General features: G+C 45.0%; 1 protein-coding gene across 1 annotated transcript in view; it reads left to right on the top strand.

Moving 5' to 3' along the window:
* COL7A1 (collagen type VII alpha 1 chain) overlaps nucleotides 1–19,428 on the top strand; it is a 313,236-nt gene that overhangs the window by 84,637 nt on the left and 209,171 nt on the right. Inside the window, exon 2 of the mRNA XM_078662399.1 lies at nucleotides 9,285–9,414. The gene's annotated coding sequence lies outside the window, so the exon portion shown is untranslated. The remainder of the gene's footprint in view (nucleotides 1–9,284; nucleotides 9,415–19,428) is intronic.

The following is a 19,428-nucleotide window of genomic DNA, read 5'->3' as shown; positions in this document are numbered from 1 at the left end:
TCAGTCAATTCAGCCATAGTTAGTAGCACCCACAGCTGAATGGATTATAGTCCCATCTGGAGTAGGTTGACCCTCTCATTTCATGTCATTATGGACACTGTTTCCAGTCCTGAATTATGTGTGATCACCTATGCATTATGGGTGTTGTAGTCTTGCTTTGCTTCCATTGACCTAATTAGGGTAGCACACCTAAAGAAAAATGAGTTTGCAGGGGACATGTTCTGGACTGGAGACTGTCCCTATAATGACCAGAAGAGAGGCGGACACCGTACAGCTTAGAAGGCAGTGAAAGACTGTATACGAGGGACTTCACAGAGTTCTGGAGTAAAAAACAACCCTATGAGTGACACAATGCCAGATATCCAAACACAACAATACAGGTAACATATCACCACAAAAAAATGCAAGAGTTCTGTGTGGAAGGGTCATTCTGGTACTGACAACTCCCTGGAACCATAAACACCTGCTGTGCTGTAGTCTACTGGTGAGCTGAGTGAATGAGTGAGTAAGCAAGAGAGTAAGTAAGTGAGCATGTGTCTGAGAAACTGAGTGAACGAGTGAGTATGTGAGTGAGTGGGTGAGTGATTGATCAAGCGATTAAATGAGCATGTGACTGAGTAAGCAAGTAAGCAAAAGAGTTAATGAACAAGTGGGTGAGTATGTTACTAAGCAACTGAGTGGTGAGAGTACAGAAGAGTGATTAAGGAAGTTAGCAAGGAGGTGAGTGATCAAGCAAGCCAGTTAGTGAGCAACTTAATGAGTAAGTGAGTGAGTGCATAAATGAGAGAGATGATTTATGAAGTGTGCTCTTTGGAATGCATGGATGTTGCTGGTGGTACAAGATTGAAAGGATTGGTCTTTTTGAGTTAGAACGGTACAATACGTCCCCTCATTGAGTACTCTCGTAATGCAGCATGAGAGGCAATATCTGGAGAAGATTTAGTGGGAACTATGTTTTAACAACAAAGTTCTGGTTGATATGTTTTGTTTGCTTTAGAGAAGACAAGTATACACAAGAAGCACTGTTAGCTTTAGTCTGGGTGTTGGTTCCTCCCATTATTACAGGAAAGTTGCCAATGATGATAAAGCGAGTACGTTGGTGAGTAACAGGCAACTGGCTAATGGTGGTCGCTTACGTAAGGCACTTCCTATATTTTCATATCATTTGTATGAACTGGTTGTTTTGCATGCCCTTTGTCACTGGGCCTGATAAAAGTATCACACCTGGGCATACGGTCTGTCTCTGAATGGGGACTGGAACTTGACCATCCCCTAATAAAGACTCAGGCGCGAGGGTACTGACCTTCGAGAAACATATATTATGTTTTACAAATATCAAGGGCTGTGTTGTTGATATGGTTAACCACAATGTTAGCCTGGTTGTCCAGGGATAGGTGGCCCTATAGCTGAGGCGCTAGATATCATCACCACTTGTATTGGTGTAAAGACAACATGCGATACTTTGAAGTAAACTATGAGTCGACCGAGCTTCAATGCCATGATCTTTGTTTCCTTTACAATGCAAGCTTAATTACATCTTGATGGTGCCAACTAAGAGTTAGTTGCCGCCCGGAGCGTACTATATTATTATTTTAATGGATGTGCATTTAATATCTTCAGTCTGTTGACCCTAATCAATAACCATTGGGTCTTGCTCTCATAGGGCGACTTCTATCTTTAGAGCAAATTTACGACTTTATGGGGATTAACAGAGTAATCCCTAAGTATTCTTGGAATGTAGAACTCTGTAATATAATATGTTATATTTCAGTTTGCACCTGAAAAAATAACCTTTTACTATTATACAAAAAAATCAGTGACAGTCTTAGATTTCCTGGGGCTAATCAAATGTATAGCTTTATGCATGTAGGCTTTGCCACTTAGTACTACAATGTATGTGTGGAAATGTGATGGCAATGTGCCTTTGCACATTAACAGTTTCTATGGGGGGAATGATTTCTCCTCAGAGAAACCCATTAAGTACAAGATTGTTTCCTCCAATTCGCACCCTAGAGGGGTACTTGCATCTGCCCTTGACGGAAATACATTTGGGTGCATTACTCGAGGGGGAGGGGGAATTAAAACCCACAAATTGTGAGTGTTTTTGTGATTCCACTTTTTTTGCATGCAGGCCCTCCCAGACATACCCACACATTTTTCCTTTTAGATTCTACTTATGGAAATTTCTCACAGGCAAATGAATCTTGAATCCAGAATTTCATCAGTTTTGGTACCTGTGAATCACTGTTTGGCATTTACCAGGACAAGGTGGATCTTTTGTGCCTATTAGTGTAACTTAAGGGTCCAAATGTTTTGAGACTCTTCCCCAGATTCATCAAAGTCCCGTTTTGCGAGTCCTTAATAGCGATTTTTAAGGAATCGCTATTAAGGACTCGCAAAACGGGATGCATGTAGAAATCGCAATATTTTTTGCGATTTCTACTGCTTCCTTATTTGCGATTCGCTAATTGCTAATCGCAAATGAGGAATGGCTTTCCCATTCATTCCTATGGGCCTAAAGGCCCATAGGAATGAATGGGGAGTCATTCCTTATTTGCGATTAGCAATTAGCGAATCGCAAATAAGGAAGCAATTTCAAGGGTGCCAGGGTGTCCAAAGGACACCCTGTAGCACCCCTGAAATGGTAATGTCCACTGGTGTCGCGCACACACATGTCCAAGGACATGTGTGTGTGTAAAATACAACTTGGAAAAATGAACTAAAGTGCATTTTTCGAAGTTTTTGCTATTTACCACGTAGTTAGACTTCGTGGTAAATAGCGGCCCCAGATTGCGAATTTACAATTTTAAAATGGTTCATGAATTGCATTTAAGGAATCTCAAATTGAGATTCCTTAAATGCAATTATTCGCAATTTAGCGATTTTTAAAAATGCGATTTTTGCATTTGGGATGATGAATCCCAAATGCAAAAATAGCGCTCGCAAAGGGCCAGAATCTCAGAATCTGGCCCTTTACGAGCCGATTTTGGCTTGATGAATCTGGCTGTCTGTCCCTAAGCTTTTACTAAGTGGTGTTAGGAAAGTGTTGGAGAATTTGAAGAGATTGATAAAGCTCCCGCCTGCCTTTGATGTCAAACATAAGCGTAGGGATTAGCAGCAGTGTCTTCTCCCCCACCCACCACCCCTGGGGAGGTCTGTAGTTCTTTCCTTAGCTTTTGAGGTGCCAATGTCCTTGAGAGGATACTTGTAGGCATGAGGCAAAGGACCACAAACTCATCACAAATATGATCCACCAACCAGCGGGAAGACGTTTCACAGTGGTGTAAACCCATTCCACTAATTCAGCCACAAGTCTGAACAAGTCTTTCAAAGCCTTTAATTGTTCTGGACAAGAGAGTGAAAAAAGACAGTTTTTTCATGAAATTGTGCCAAAATTACATGAAATCACTAAAAACGTCATGTAATTTTCTCTTGGTGGATTCTTGTGTTAAAGTGAGTGCAGGCGCATACCTCATATTCCAAAGTCACATGAAATACCTAAAACGATAGACATTAGCGCAGAAATTGACCCCTAAGGCATTTTCTGCTCTTGCAAGACATTTTACTGCTTGAATCTTACAACTGCGAGAAATACATTCTGAAAAAATTGACAGTCAGCAAATTCTGCAAAATTCTCGTGCTGTAAAAGTTGCCCATTTTGAGACTTTCACAGGTGTACCAGACTGTGGTGTAGATTCATGTATCTTGGATGTAATTGTCCAACCAGTTGTTGCTCAGTGTGTCCAATGACAACTTTCTTCTTTTGTCAGCTGGAACATGAAGGGAGTTTAGCTGTGTGCACTTTCGAATCTTGGGAGATTCAATGATTTAATTTTTATGTTTTTTGAGGAAGAGTTTTTCATAGAACCAAAGTTCTAAGAGTGATTTTATTCCTGTGAACAGGGCATGGAGCGTGACATCTGCATGAGGTGGGGGCATCAGCCCTAGTGCCTGGAGCTTTGAAATGGGAGCTCCTAGGCGCTGTTTCCCTCTGCTCATCGTGTTCACACTGGCTACTGCCCTCTCAAGAAGGAATTAACCGCGGCTAGCTCCTGCTCTGCTGCAGTGGGCGTGTGCTGAAGACATGTGCATAATGAGGGAAAGGTAATTATCTCCTGTTAACAGCTGGCAGCATCTGGGGAACAAAGCTATTGGCATAGGTGTCTCCAACCTCAGTCAACACCTGTGAACAAACACACCCTCTGCCTTTGCCTACTGCGTGACCCCACCTGAACCCCGAAAAGGAGGCAGGCACGAGGAGGTAGAGGCTGATTGGTTGAGCCAACATCGGCCCTCCATTCAGTCAGAAATCTCTAAAAGGCGTGTATCCAAGGCTCTGAAGTTACATTCCTTCTTGGTTAATCTTAAGTATTCCTGGGTAGCATCCCTTAGGGTACATGCTTCCCCCTCATTGTTGCATGGCTTGGCAGTTCGGGCTGGACTGTTCCCATGAGGCACAAGGTCAGAGTGATTTGCATATGGCCATTTCTGAAGTGGGGTGGCAGAGTGGGCTAAGGAACGGTGATGGATCAAACCCAGATCTGTAGACTGGGTGTGAGTGTTTGACTGCTTCAGATGCTCCGTCCATCACCACCCCCTTTTGTACCGCTTTGGCCGCCATAAGTTGGCAGGGTATGCTCAGACGTGAGTCCCTTGCTCACTTTGCCACTGGATTCAAGCAAGCCGGGCTGAAGACGGCTGCAATGCCAGAAACCGGTCCTCGGAAGCTTGTTTCCGGTCCAGGGAAGGCATGGCTTGACAGTTCGGGCTGGACTGTTCCCATGAGGCAGAGGGTCAGAGTGATTTGCATATGGCTATGTCTGAACTGGGGTGGCAGAGTGGGCTAAAGAATGATGATGGACTAAACCCAGATCAGTTGACTACGTGTGAGTGTTTGATTTGCTCAAGTGCTCCGTCCATCATCCCCTTTGGTATTCCCTTCCCCCTCATTGTGGGGCGATGGGTAATGGAGATGGTAAGCAGGTGTGGGGAGAACCCCAAAGAGCAGGGCATGAATGAAGAGGCCTTGAGCCAAGGCTGTGAAGTTACCTTCCTTCTTGATTAATCTGAATTATACCTGGGTAGCATCCCCTTAGGTTGCCCGCCTACTAGTTATTGTGGGGTGATGGAGAGGGTAAGCGGGTGCAGGGAGAACCCCAAAGGGCTCGCAAAGAGCAGGGCCTGGATAAAGAGGCCTAGAGCCAGGGATGTGAAGTTACCTTCATTCTTGTTTAATCTGTAGCACACCTGGGTAGCATCCCCTTTGGGTACACACCTCACAGTTATTGTGGGGTGATGGAGATGGTAAGTGGGTGCAGGGAGAACCCCAAAGGGCTCCCAAAGAGCAGGGCCTGGATAAAGAGGCCTAGAGCCAGGGATGTGAAGTTACCTTCATTCGTGTTTAATCTGTAGCACACCTGGGTAGCATCCCCTTTGGGTACACACCTCACGGTTATTGTGGGGTGATCGAGAGGGTAAGCGGGTGCAGGGAGAACCCCAAAGGGCTCCCAAAGAGCAGGGCCTGGATAAAGAGGCCTAGAGCCAGGGATGTGAAGTTACCTTCATTCTTGATTAATCTGAAGCACACTTCACTTCAGTTAGAGCTCAGATCACTCCCACTAAAGTTCACACTTATGCACCTGAGACTCCTTAAAGTACTTACAAAGATGGAAACACAATCGAGACCTTTTAAGCTCTCAAGAAGTTTAGGGCCTCATTTATGAGGCTGTGCGTCACTTTTATGCCGCCGGTGCATCACTTTTTGTAACGGATCAGTGGCGTAAAAAATGTGCCTTGTTGCGCCATATTCACAAAGTGACGCATCTAGGTAGATGCGTCACTTTGTAAACCGCTGCGCCACATTATACCTGCGCCAGGTATAATGTATGCAAGGGGGGCGTATTGACGCAAGAAAGGGTCGTAGAAGTGACGCAGTGAAATCTATGAGATTTTCACTGCGCCACTTCTAGGACTCAAATGCTCTAAACTCTTACGTCTGCCTCGCAGCAGGCATAAGACTGACGCAAACCCTTTCACATGGGGCTTGCCCCATGTGAAAGGACACATTGCTGGAGTTGCGTCAGTTTTGTGACACACTCCAGCAATGCGTCACTTTTGCGCCTACAGATACGTCAGAAATACTGACGTATCTGTAACTCCTTGCGCAATGATGCGTCATACTGTAAATATGACGCATCATTGGTGTCGCAGGGAGGACGCAGTGAAAAGTGATGCATCGCTGTTTTCACGCAGCGATGCGTCACTTTTCATAAATGAGGCCCTTAGTGTCGATGGGGGCAGTTGATGCACTTTGTGGGAGAACACATTGCTGAAGGCCTGAGATGCCTCAGGGTGGGGGCTAGGGGGTGTGCCACATGAAACTGGCACTGTGGGATGATTGTGTGCTTGTTAATCAAGCCACACACTCAGCAGTGTTTAATAAACTGGCACGCAGGGCGTGGCCTTTCCAAAATACTGTTTAATATCATCATAGACCATTTGTAAAGACCACAAACTCAACAGCCTCCTGAAGCTTTAGTCTCCGTTTCTATTGTTGTCCCTCTAAATATTAGTCAAAGCATGAGACTGAGAAAGATGAGCGGCTGGACTGGCCCTGCTGGGCTTTGAACCTTAAACCAGGAGGCCACTCACATATCTTCGCAGGAAGTGCATCAACTATCGCATCTCCAATAATGGTATTGAAACCCTGTGGTTTGCAATTTAAAGACGAATCTCTGCAGTAGGTGCCTCAACCCACTGAGATATGTTACTGAGATCTAAATTTGTGTAGCACTGATCCGCATAAAGGCCTTTTGGTCATAGTTACTTTGATTACAATCTGCTATCTGAATATTGTACTTAGATCTCCCTATCGTGCAAGTAAGAAGAGACCAGAAAGGGCAGAAAATAAGTTGGCCTGGGTTGTAGAGATGGCAGTGAGAGGATCACCTTGACATAGTAAAGAGGGCAGTGAAAGCGGGCAGAGATGGAAAAGACAACAGTGATGCTGAAGGAGCATGCCTTTTGTCAGATGAGATTAGGGCACCTTGAGCAGGGCTCTTATTGGCCCGAAAAAAGTGGGGTTTTCCAAAAGAGGAATAATTGGTCATCCTTTCATAAGGCCGTGGCCCATATACATAGGGGCGTGGCTTATAAGATGTAAACTAAAATCCTGATCTTCCCAGAGCATGCTACCCAGCCAGTGTTTTACTTTTAGGGCCTATATGTAAGCTTTCTGTAATTGCATCCAGACATGTCACACACTAACAGACATGCATGTAGAACAAAGACCTATTGACATTGGCAATCTTATTATCTGTATCAGATACATGAGCAACAAAGATTTTGTTGTGACTAATTAGAATTGAAAATGTTTATATGATGAAAATATGAGACTAAATTAAACATTGCTAGGTTCTGTAGCCTTCGGGGTGTCTTAATATTTCCCATTTGTCAATTTGCACCACATTTTTTTGCAGTTTCTCAATCTTTTAGACACTTTCATTCTTTTTCTCTCCATCTTACTGAAATCCTCCAATTGTACACGTCACACCTCATCGCCTTCCCTTTCTGCACTCTGTTTTCACTGTCTCCTGCATGGACTTCTTTGCTTCTCCTCCTCTTCATCATACCCCCTAAAAAACAAAACACACCCACTCACCTGTAAGCACTGTTCCCGTCTGCTTTAGCCCTGTCAATATGTGAACAATTGTGTTCGTCCCTCACACACTTTCCCATAGAATCACAATTAGAATTGCAGATAGTGACTATTGCTGTGTGCCCTCTGCAAAGAGGCCAAGGTTTGGATGTGCATGGGTTCCGACAACCTTGATCCACTGTCATGCACTGTGAGAAACGTACACTGCCTTCGGCCTCAACCCTAGAGGTCCTAATCGTCATTATAAACACCCCCCACAAACTGGGCACCCACAAACCTAGCTGACACCAATCACCTTAACAGTTATTACAGTCGTCATTTAGAAAACAACTACTATTTTTTCGTGCAAAGCTGAGGCTTGAATATAGGGCCAGATAGGACCCGTTTCAAGGTTAGGTTTTAACTACTGCTGGGTCTGAGACCCGCAGGGACCCGGCCCACTTAAAGCCATGAGTCTCGGTAACAAGGAAATGGTGCTTTACTGAGACCCTGGCGCCCTCCAAAGAGCCGCAGAGAAGGGACAGCACAGGTTACACGCGATGAACTCTGCCTCCTTCTGCCTTTTGGGGGCGCAAGCCCATAAATAAAGCTGGGAAGAATAGGTGGGAAGTTTGATTAACTAAAGCGCCTTGGGACTCGAGATTTAAGTGAAGGTTTAGACTATCACTGGATGAGAAGGAAGGAATTCCCATTCCCCATCAACAAGAGGATAACCTTCAAGCTCCTCACCCCTGCGCACACAAGGCACTCCACGACATCGGACCAGCGTACCTCAACAGACGACTCGGCCTCTACACCCCCGCCCGCCAGCTCCACTCCGCAGACCACCCCCTCGCCATTGCCCCCCCGCATCTGAAGAGTGACCACCGGTGGCAGATCCTTCTCCCACCTCGCCGCCAAGACATGGAACACCCTCCCCATCCGCCTAAGACAAACCGAAGACCTTCTAACCTTCAGGAGACTCCACAAGACTGGCTCTTCGAACAGTAGCACCCCCCACCCCCCCCAGCGCCTTGAGACACGGGTATATAGTGCGCTTTACAAAAGCTATGATTGATTGATTTATTGGAGATCGAAAGGACCCCAAGTTCGACCTCTGGTGACCCCTAAATGATGTCCCTGACCCCACTGACTTTCTTACACACCTTGTTGCGATAAAGTGCAAATAAATACTAAAAAAGAGCATATTTTCATGTTCAGCACCCACTGCATGGACTCAGTCGGCCATTCAATCCATCTTCACAATTTTTATAGGGCGTCTGAAATTCTATTTGACTCTTTATGTGTTTTCTGGGATTAATTCTGTTTTATCTGTTTCTTCCTTGTCCTGGCTTGCATCTTCGAAGGCGCCCCAGTGCCTGCAGCAGTGTAAATTAAACGTGTCATAAAACGACTCGTAAATAAAATAACATACTTACTGTTTGATCATTCTGGTGCCCCTTGGGACAAAGACAATCAAAGCAGATAGATTTTTTTTTAGGCTCGATTGTATTGTGATTAAAAGTAAAACAACATGCAGACGCTGGTTAGGCTGCACATACTTTTCCGGATTGTATTTTTTATTTGTTATTTCTTGTCTGCAAATAAGCCGTCTTACATCTGAAAAAGTTTTTTTTTCTTAATTTAGTGCAGTTTACCGTTGGAACTATTATGAATTCTCATATTTGTACATCTGCCACCATTTGATGGACTAAGCGCCTGGGTGCAGTTTTACACACAGGAGGAAGTAGCTTGTACTGAATCACACAAGCTGGCAAGTGAGAGAGCCGAGATCAGAATGCAGTGCTTTTGGTTCAGCACTTGGTAATTTAGGAAACAGACCACACACACCTTGTGCATAAAGAGGAACCAGGAGAGTGGATGCAGATTAGCAGAGTGGTGTGTATTTCGTTTTTGGATCCTGCTTTAGAGTGAGGAGATACTGGAACATGTTTCAGTTTTTGGAAAAAATGGCTAAATCCAGGGCAGCCACCACTGGTTGAATTTCACCATTCACATTATTTCTGTGGTAGACATCTCATTATTTCTGTGGTATTATGTTCTTCTGTAAGATGATGAAAATAAAACAATATTTTAAATGATTCAGAGATCTAGACCTGGGCAATATTCTGTGGCCGCTGCACTGGTCCATACTAGAAGGAATGCCATATCCTACAGCAAGTCCTTAAAGATTCTGGGGGCTGTTCCCAAAGGTAAACTACCACATGCGTAGATCTGCTCATGCAAGTTTACTCTTACACTTTTGAATTACTTTACTACTTTTGGCTATTCCCTGTTTGCAAGTGTAAAGTTGAGACTTACATGCCACCACCCCTTGAAATAGGGGGTGAAGTCAGTAAAAACTTCATATACAACCATAACGTTATACAATTAGTGACTTTATGACCCTATTCGGCATTCCGTACACCTGGCAGAGACCTCTGTAGTCAGGCGGAGATCTCACTATGCGAAAGTACAGGGAAAAGTTTTAAAGTTTATTAAATTAAAAAAAATATTAAAATATCTATATGTTACATGTTAAGGTAATTACCTTTATATATTTATTTTGAAAGTAGTACAGATTAAATGCCAGAGAATAATTAACTTAATTTTGAATTAAATAGTTAATACATTTAAGTATCTTAAATTAAATACCAATTATGTTTTTAAAGATTTATTTAAAAATAAAACCAGCCTAAAGTAAAATGTTATATCTATTTATTATGTATTAAAAGTTATTTAAAGTTATGTTCAGCAATGCATTTAATTAGTCTAATTAATTTTAAAATAAAATAACATTACATTTATTTTTAAATCTAAAAAATACTTAAATATTTTAAAAGTAAATTAATATTTATTTATAATTCATGTATTTTTTGTGTGTTCAAAATAGTTTATTGAGTTTTCATAATGAACAATGGAAAATAAGACAATACAAAAAATAGTACCGAAAAAATACTCAATTACAATAGAAAGATAAATGGAAACAGACATTAAATTACAATAGGTAAAGACAGTAAATATAATGTCCCTAGAAAAACAAAAGGGAGGTAAAATATATTTTGAAAAAAGTTAGGTTTATTAAGTAACATAATTTCCTATGTGGTTCTATTTTAAGTCTCTACTGCCATTACTTTTTAGGTCTCGGCTAGTAACGCGCTGAAAGCGCGTTCTCGCCGAGAACTATAGTCGGCGCCTCAGCAGTCTGAGACGCCGAAGTGAGACAAGACCTGGCCGCGCGCAGCGTTTCCCCATAGGATAACGTTGTGCGCGCGGCCAGGTCTTTTCTCCACAGCTTGTCAGAAAGGACCGGATCGAGTCGCGCGCCTCTCTGGAATGCAGGGGGAGTCTGCAGAGAGGTGCGCGGCGCTGATAAGCGTCGAAGCTTGTTGTTGCTGCTTGTACAGAAGAAGGCATTTTGAAGCCCGTATCCGTGCTTGTTTATTAAAGTAAATATCTGTTTTTACTCCAGTGAAGGTGCATGTTTAAAATCCATTTAAATATCAGTATTTGCTCCAGTGGCTGTGTATAAAACCCTTTAAAATACCAGTTTTTACTACAGTGAAAGTGTGTATATAAAACCCCTTTTAAATATCACTATTCACCCAGTGACTGCATGTGTATAGTATAAACCACTTTAAAATGCCAGCTTTGCTCCAGTAACTAGATGACTCGTGTTGTGGTGTAAGCAGCTGTTTTATTTGAATTTTGGGATGGATTTATTTATTTATGGTTTTTGTAGAGCGCGACACTCGTCCCAAGGGACATCACGGCGCTGTAAATCAAAGGAAACTGCTGAGGACTGAATTGGGGAGTTAGTTTTTGGGGAAAAGGTGAGTTTTAAGTTTTTGGCGGAATTGAAGGTAGTTTGTGGTGAGTCTGAGGTCTACAGGTAGCTCATTCCATCTTTTGGCAGCCAGGTATGAGAAGGCGCGACCGCCAGTTCGCGCTTTGTAGATGCGTTTGGATTTAGCCAGCGCCAGGTGGTTTGATCTTAGGTTCCTGCTGGGGATGTAAAACTCAATTTTCTCTTGAAGAATGAGGGGGCCCGTTTTATGAAGAGCTCTGTGTGCATGACAGAGTAGTTTGAAGGTGGCCCTCTGACGCATTGGTAGCCAATGGAGTCTTTTGAGACATGCGGATGCCGAGTCTCGCCTGCCTTTGTTACATACCAGTTTGGCCGCCTGGTTTTGGAGGATCTGTAGGCGGGAGAACAGGTGTTCGTTCATCCCTTCGAACAGGGCATTTCCGTAGTCCAGGCGGCTAACTAGAAGGGCTTGAGTGACAGTGCGTCGACAGTCCAGGGGTATCCAGGAAAAGATTTTTGCCAGGAGTTTAAGTATTGCGAATCCCTTGCCCCATAATGAACGGATGTGGTCCTTCATGGACACGACATCGTCCATAATGATGCCGAGATTCCTGGCATGCTGTTTTGGAGTGGGAGCCGATCCCAGTGAGGATGGCCACCATGTGGCATTCCATGTGAGTTTAGCTCCTCCAAACAGAAGTATCTCTGATTTGCCGGCATTTAGCTTTAAGCAATGGGTGCGCATCCAGCTAGCCATTTCAGAGAGACAGCCGTGTAGCTTTTCTTTTGCTGTCTCTGGTCCCTCATCCATTTTCACCATCAGCTGTGTGTCGTCGGCATATGAACATATGCCGATGCCCCACTTTCTTGCAATGTCCGCCAGAGATGATACGTAGACATTGAAGAGAGTGGGGCTCAGTGAGGCCCCTTGTGGGACTCCACAGCTGATGTGGTAGGGTTTTGAGTGGAATTGGCCCATATGGACTGATTGGCTGCGATTGCTGAGAAACGATTTAATCCAGCCCAAAGCTGTGGCTTGCACTCCTTTGCTTAGGAGGATGTTTAAAAGGCGGTCGTGTGACACCGTGTCAAACGCCGCTGACAGGTCGAGCAGTATCAGAGCCACAGATCCCCCTTGATCTGTGATGCATCTCACACTGTCCGACACTGCCAGCAGCGTTGCCTCGGTACTATTGTTGGCTCTAAAGCCGGTCTGGGTGGGGTCCAGGAGTGAATTCTCCTCCAGATATCTGGACAATTGGGTATTAACCAGTTTTTCCAAAGCCTTGGAGAGGTAGGGGAGCTGGGAGATGGGCCTGTAGTTTTCAGGATTAGTGATGTCGGATCCGGCTTTTTTCAGAAGGGGGATCACGGATGCGTGCTTCCAAGTTTCAGGAAAGGATGCGGAGGTGAGTGACTGGTTAAAAAGTTTGGAAATAAGTGGGCAGAGCGTTGGTGCGATTGCGGAGAACACAAAGTGGGGGCATGGGTCTGCAGGAGAGCCAGATTTGATTGTTTGTAGTACAGATAGTACCTCGGTTTCAGAGACTGGTTGAAAATTTGTTAGGCTTGTTAGATTGCCTGTGTCTTGTTGGGAGTTGCTGTTGTCTGATGCTGGTGAGTTCTTGTCAGGGTTGTCGTGCGAATGAAGGGAGTGTGGGGGGGTGAAGGTGGAATATATTTTGTTAATTTTGTCCATGAAAAAGGTGCTAATGCGGTCGCAGGCCTCAGTTGACGGAGTGAGGGTTTGTGAGGTACTAGAGGGATTGCTGAGTTCCTTTACAATTTTAAACAGTTCTTTTGTGGAGTTTTGGTTATCAAGGATTCGTTGACTAAGGTATGCTTTTTTTGCGGCTCGGATGGCTGAGATGTATTGTTTCCGTTTGGTGACATAGTTAACTCTGGTTTCTGAATCCTTTATTTGTCTCCATCGATGTTCGGTTTTTTGACATTCCCTTTTGAGACTTTTGAGGAGAGGAGTGTACCATTTTTCCCTGGTGGCAGTTTTTTCCCTTATCGCTCGTAGGGGCGCCAGTGTGTCTAGTGTTTGGCGAATTCCCGTTTCAAGGAGAGTGACGTTGGTACCGATGGAGGCGTCATCCTTAAGGATGATGTTTGTGTCAGGGAAATGTTTGTGAAAGTTGGAGTCGTTAATGAGTCTCCAGGCTCTGTTGGTGGTGGGTGGAATAAGTTTGGGTTTCAAGGGTTTACCGGGAAGTTTGAATGAGAAGGATATCATGGAGTGATCAGACCAGGACAGGGGGAGGATATCATTCATAATGGTAGACTCAATATTCGTGAAGAGGAGGTCCAGGGTGTGCCCTGCTGAATGCGTAGGGCCCTCGACCCACTGTTTAAGCTGTAGGAGTTCCATGTCGTATTTCAGCTGAGCGGATCCGGGGGCAATCATGCTTTCATAATGGACGTTGAAATCTCCTATGACCATGTAGTTGTTACGTTTTAGGCAGGATGGTAGTAGTTGGTTTAGTAATTTGGCACTAACACAAGTTGGTTGTCCTGGGGGGTTATAGACAACAGCACCCGCTAGTATAATAAGGCCCTCTAGAGAAATATTGAATGGTAATGTTTCAAGTTCGGGGTATGTGGTTATTGTTTCCGTGAGACAAGTTAGGTGATCTCTGAAAATCACGGCAACTCCGCCTCCTTTTTTTTTCCCTGGTCTGTTTTGTGTGATTATTTTGTATTTGGAGGGGAGGGCATTAGCTAGATCTGGGGCGCTGGAATCGGTTAGCCAGGTTTCCGTAATAAAAACTAGGTCGGGGGTCATGGATATCAGCATGTCCCAGATGTCCAGTGCATGTTTAGGTAAAGACCTGGCATTAAAATATAAACATTTTAATTCCAGCAGATTGCTAGTGAGGGAAGAGTGATGTAAAATAGCAAGCTGTTCCATGCCGGACCATCGACATGAGCGGCACGAGATAGGGCCATAGGCATGACCAGGGCCTGTTTGGACACATGGGAGAGATCTGGCACCCATGGTGGCGTTGTGAAGAGCTAATAAATCGCTACGTGTGTAGCGAGTAGGTTTGGCCCTGGAAGGGCTTGGTCCTGTAGGGGGTATGGCCCCTGGTCCCGGTCGGTCGCGGACGGGCGCAGACGGGCTTGCCTTAGGCGCGCCTTCGGCGCGCATCCGTCGCGCCCGCTGCGCGACCGAGCATTACACATATTTTATGGTGTTATGGGTTGTGGACCAGGGGGCGTGGCCTAATAAGGGGCGTGGCCTCCGCTCGTGGCGGGAGGGCGCGAGGGGGTGAACGCGTGTGACGTCAGCGCTGGCTCCGCTGACTACACGGCAGGTCTAACCGGTGAGTAGCTTTAGCAGCACAAGTATTCTGTGACAGTGTAGATTTAAAAGCACAAGTATTCTGTGACAATTTAGTTAAAAATACAAGTTATTTAGTGACACAAGTTATTTACAGTTTAGTAGCCTTACTCCCGGCTTTCCGCCTCAGGAGTCGATCCTTGATCTTTGCTGGGAGCCCTAACGCGGCGCTCTTTATGCGCGAGTGTTTGTTGGGGGCGTGGCCTAATAAGGGGCGTGGCCTCCGCTCGTGGCGGGAGGGCGCGAGGGGGTGAACGCGTGTGACGTCAGCGCTGGCTCCGCTGACTACACGGCAGGTCTAACCGGTGAGTAGCTTTAGCAGCACAAGTATTCTGTGACAGTGTAGATTTAAAAGCACAAGTATTCTGTGACAATTTAGTTAAAAATACAAGTTATTTAGTGACACAAGTTATTTACAGTTTAGTAGCCTTACTCCCGGCTTTCCGCCTCAGGAGTCGATCCTTGATCTTTGCTGGGAGCCCTAACGCGGCGCTCTTTATGCGCGAGTGTTTGTTGGGGGCGTGGCCTAATAAGGGGCGTGGCCTCCGCTCGTGGCGGGAGGGCGCGAGGGGGTGAACGCGTGTGACGTCAGCGCTGGCTCCGCTGACTACACGGCAGGTCTAACCGGTGAGTAGCTTTAGCAGCACAAGTATTCTGTGACAGTGTAGATTTAAAAGCACAAGTATTCTGTGACAATTTAGTTAAAAATACAAGTTATTTAGTGACACAAGTTATTTACAGTTTAGTAGCCTTACTCCCGGCTTTCCGCCTCAGGAGTCGATCCTGGATACATTAAGCATGATTTGCAGAAGAGAGAGTGGTGTTAAATGCGGGATGTATATATACAGTTTGAAATCAGAGAGTATGTGCAGTAACTTAAGATCAAGGAGGTGTCAGGGTGCTGCGCGAGAGGTGCTCGTCAGGGCAATTTAAAACTCGCGAGGAAGCTGGGTGCTTGCATTTGCCATGTGTGATCTGCCCCCGGACTCGGGCAGCGAGTGACAGGCTCTCAGCGGGTGGCATTTCGACCTATCTTAATAGAGTCCCTTCACTGCTCAGCCTCCAGGTGTAGTAGGGGCATCACAACCACAGCAGCGCAGGGGGAGGGAGGAAGTAGGCGCCGTGACTTAATGATGTGCTGGGGTCTTGAACGCGAGTTGTTTATTCTGCAGATCAGCCCCCAGGAGTGTAAATCCTGGGTGTCCGCTTTCCCTCTATTTCTCCTCAAATCTCGAAGTTTGAACTTTGTGAACCCTCTATATGGAAACAGCCATGTCAGAGGGAAGTGCACTCCCCTACAACTGTAGGGGTGGGGAGGCATGCAGGCAGTTATGCGGCACTCCTGTTTAAGGTAAGCCCTGTTTAGTGTGAAGCCCCGTCTTTAGAGGAAAGCACGATTTTCAGTCCTAAGCGCCCCTCAGCACATGTATCCCTTTCCGCCCCGGCCTCTGACACACAATGGCCGCCTCTTCAGCATGACCCTCACAGGGACTAGCAGCCCCGCTCCTGAAAACTGTGCACACCACAGGGAGCATGGAAGGCCCGAGGCATTCACCCTCTGAGAGCGAGGGGCCGGATTACAGGCGCAGCAGCTCCGCCATAGGTTCAGCAGCCCCGTTTGAGTGTAAAATCACTGAACAGAATACTGCACACATGCGGCGGTAGCCTGCTAAACAGCGTGTGCGTGTTTTCTGTGCAAGTGTGGAAGGGGATGCGTACATCCGAGGGTATGGGAACGCAAACGATATATACCGAGGTGGGTGTGGCTGGTATGCGTGATGCACTAGGCTCCTACATATGTAAACTGGGTGCACAAGGCGTGTACAGGCTCCAAAATGATGTAGATGACGTGTACAGAGGCAGGTAGGAAGGTTGCACATTGTGTACAGACAGAGGCAGGTGTCGTGCACCTGTTATGCACAGAGAGATGTATGAATGCTAAACATTAAGTGTATAATTGTAAACATGAGGCATGCAGTGGGTGCACACACACACAACCACACACACAAACACAACCACACACACACAACCACACACACACACACACACAACCACAAACACACAACCACACACAACCACAACCACACAGCATCAGTGCACAATTTCTACAGGCACACACACCATCAGCCATCAGTGCACACATCAATTGTTAATGCATCCACAATTAACTATTGTAGCAATTGCAGTATGGCGCACTTTACTTTTAAACATATTCATCTAAAGCGCAGTATGCCACCATTGCTACAAAAATAAAGACACTTTTTTTGGCCTACAATTTATAGACTTTTGTTGCAGTTGGTGTTGCAATATTTAGCAATGCCAATAGCTCAAACTTAATTAACCCGAGACCTATTGCATTGTAAATGCTTGTTACTTGAGGCTTCTGCATAGTCAGTGTTTGGCCATGGGTGGTGCTGGACTTACTCTATCTCTAAGCTGAAGCACATTTACAACTGCTTTGGGACCTTTTTGCATGTAGTAGTTTTAGAAGTGGATTTTGTGAATAATAATGGTCTTACTCTTTTGTGGATGGACTCATGTCCGTCCCTAAACCCCTCCCTTAACTCCTTCCTTAACCCCTTCCTTAACCCCTCCCTTGTAGTTCTAAGTATTCCCAGTTTTCCACCGCTCCCCCTTGTCCCTCCCACACTTACTACTAAAATGTATACCTATCAGTGTGGGGATCTGTGTGGCAGAGACCTCCGCACGTAGGTTAGTGAGCCACAGTTTGTTGTATGTGAGAGGACTGTTCTAGCACTACTAAACACCCTACAAAGTGCAGTTGTAAATAGGCTCCTCTCTCTTTCCTTTGTCCTACTTTTGGTTATCTTCACTGAGGCCTGGAGTCTGAGTACATGCCCCAGCACTTGCCTGATTCTTCTAAGTGGCTAATCCTTCCCTCGCGTGCACATCACGCTTGTTTTTATTAGAAATAAAACTATATCAGGTACCTCAAGCATGTTGCGACTTGTCAAACCCAGAGATCCACAGGGAGCCTTCAGGCCTTTTTAGGAGTCTAATCCTTCTTCTTAATTTAAACATAAACTCACATCTTCCTGTCGGTTGCAAATAATTTGAGATACATTTATGAACCTAACAAATTTTAAATTTAGTGGGCAAAATATTGATCTGAATCTTAATTTTATACACAGGTCATTAAATATAACTTAAAACTTAACCATGAACTGTAATGGGATTTCAGCTCAGTCTTGATAATAGTGAACGTGGCTCAAAAGCTGGGGAGCAGCAGACCGCCCACAAACATAGACCCAAGGGTCTTTCCCCATAGTGTCAGGCTCTTTCCATAGGAATCAGCAATCCTATAGGTCCTGGAGGAAGTAATTCCCTACGATAATAAGAATTACTACATGTATATAGTGCTTTTACCATTTGTCTAGTCTGTAGGCGCTACATTTCACAGGAAGATTGACATCTACTGCACCCTCCTTTGGGCAATGATTGTCCCAACTCTGTTTTGATTACTGTCCAGGGTCAATCTCACTCCACGTTGTGGTTATCAATCAGATAGAATAAAGCCATTTAAGCTACTGCCTAGGCCTTGGTAGCCCCCCACCCCCACCAATGGTGGCCCAACGTCTCTGTACTCCTAGGTTGCTGGGTGTGATAGGGGTCCTAGTTAGAGCTTCTGCATTTCTCATTACCAACACCTCAGCCTGGGTAATCTTCACAGACCCCCTGTCCCTCTTTTCTCCTCAGGGGTCACTAGGTACATGGAAACCAGGCTTAACTAATCCACTTCCCTTGGTAACTAGCAATCTTAGAGCCCACTCCAGGGACTTTGAGAGCCTTGGCGCTCCTGATCCTTGGTTAGCTGGAAACAAAAGCCCTCGTCACCTCAACAACCTTAGGGGAAAACTATTTGGACCTGAGTTACATAAATGGTGAATATTTACACCTGTACATGTAGCAATAAGTGTGGGCGGCCATTATTGGGATTCACAAACACTTTCAGTACTGCACCTATAGCCCCACTTTTCCAACATTGCCTGAAAAGCGGGGAAATACCAGAATCTTGGTGGGGGAGTGTGGTGGTTTCTCGCCTAAAAAAAGGCGCAAGAACGAATCCCGCAAACTACAGACTAATAGCTCTTCTCGACGCCGCCAGTAAGATCTTTGCTGCTTGCATTTTGGAACACTTAAAAGATGGGCTTTTTCGAGAAAAGGGATCCCTATATATCAGGCTGGGTTTCACCCCAAGTATTCTACACTGGACAATATTGCTGTATTCCAAACAGTACTTGATAAGTTTGTTACCTTAAACGCTTAAATTCTATATTGTGCTTTTATAGATTTTTCGACTGCTTTCGATAGTGTAAACAGATTGACCCTATGGAGAAAATTGGCGAATTTGGAGATGCCTAAAGATCTCTTAACAATAATAATCTCCCTTCACACATCAACATGGTGCAGAGTCCAAATGGGAGGAGAAAAAGGCCTAACCAAACCCATCCCTTTGCAGAACGGGCTGAAACAGGTTTGCTTATTAGCTCCCCTATTATTCTCCATCTATATGAGCGATTTACCGGGGCGTCTCTCTCAAATTAAAATTACCCTCCTAAATTAGCACAAGTTGACATACTGTGTTTAATGTAATGCCGATAATATTGTTATACTCGA

Source organism: Lissotriton helveticus, chromosome 9 (assembly GCF_964261635.1).
Source record: "Lissotriton helveticus chromosome 9, aLisHel1.1, whole genome shotgun sequence".
Classification (NCBI taxonomy): Eukaryota; Metazoa; Chordata; class Amphibia; order Caudata; family Salamandridae; genus Lissotriton; species Lissotriton helveticus.
The sequence above is the reverse complement of the archived record's forward strand: the minus strand, read 5'-3'. Positions and strand labels throughout refer to the sequence as shown.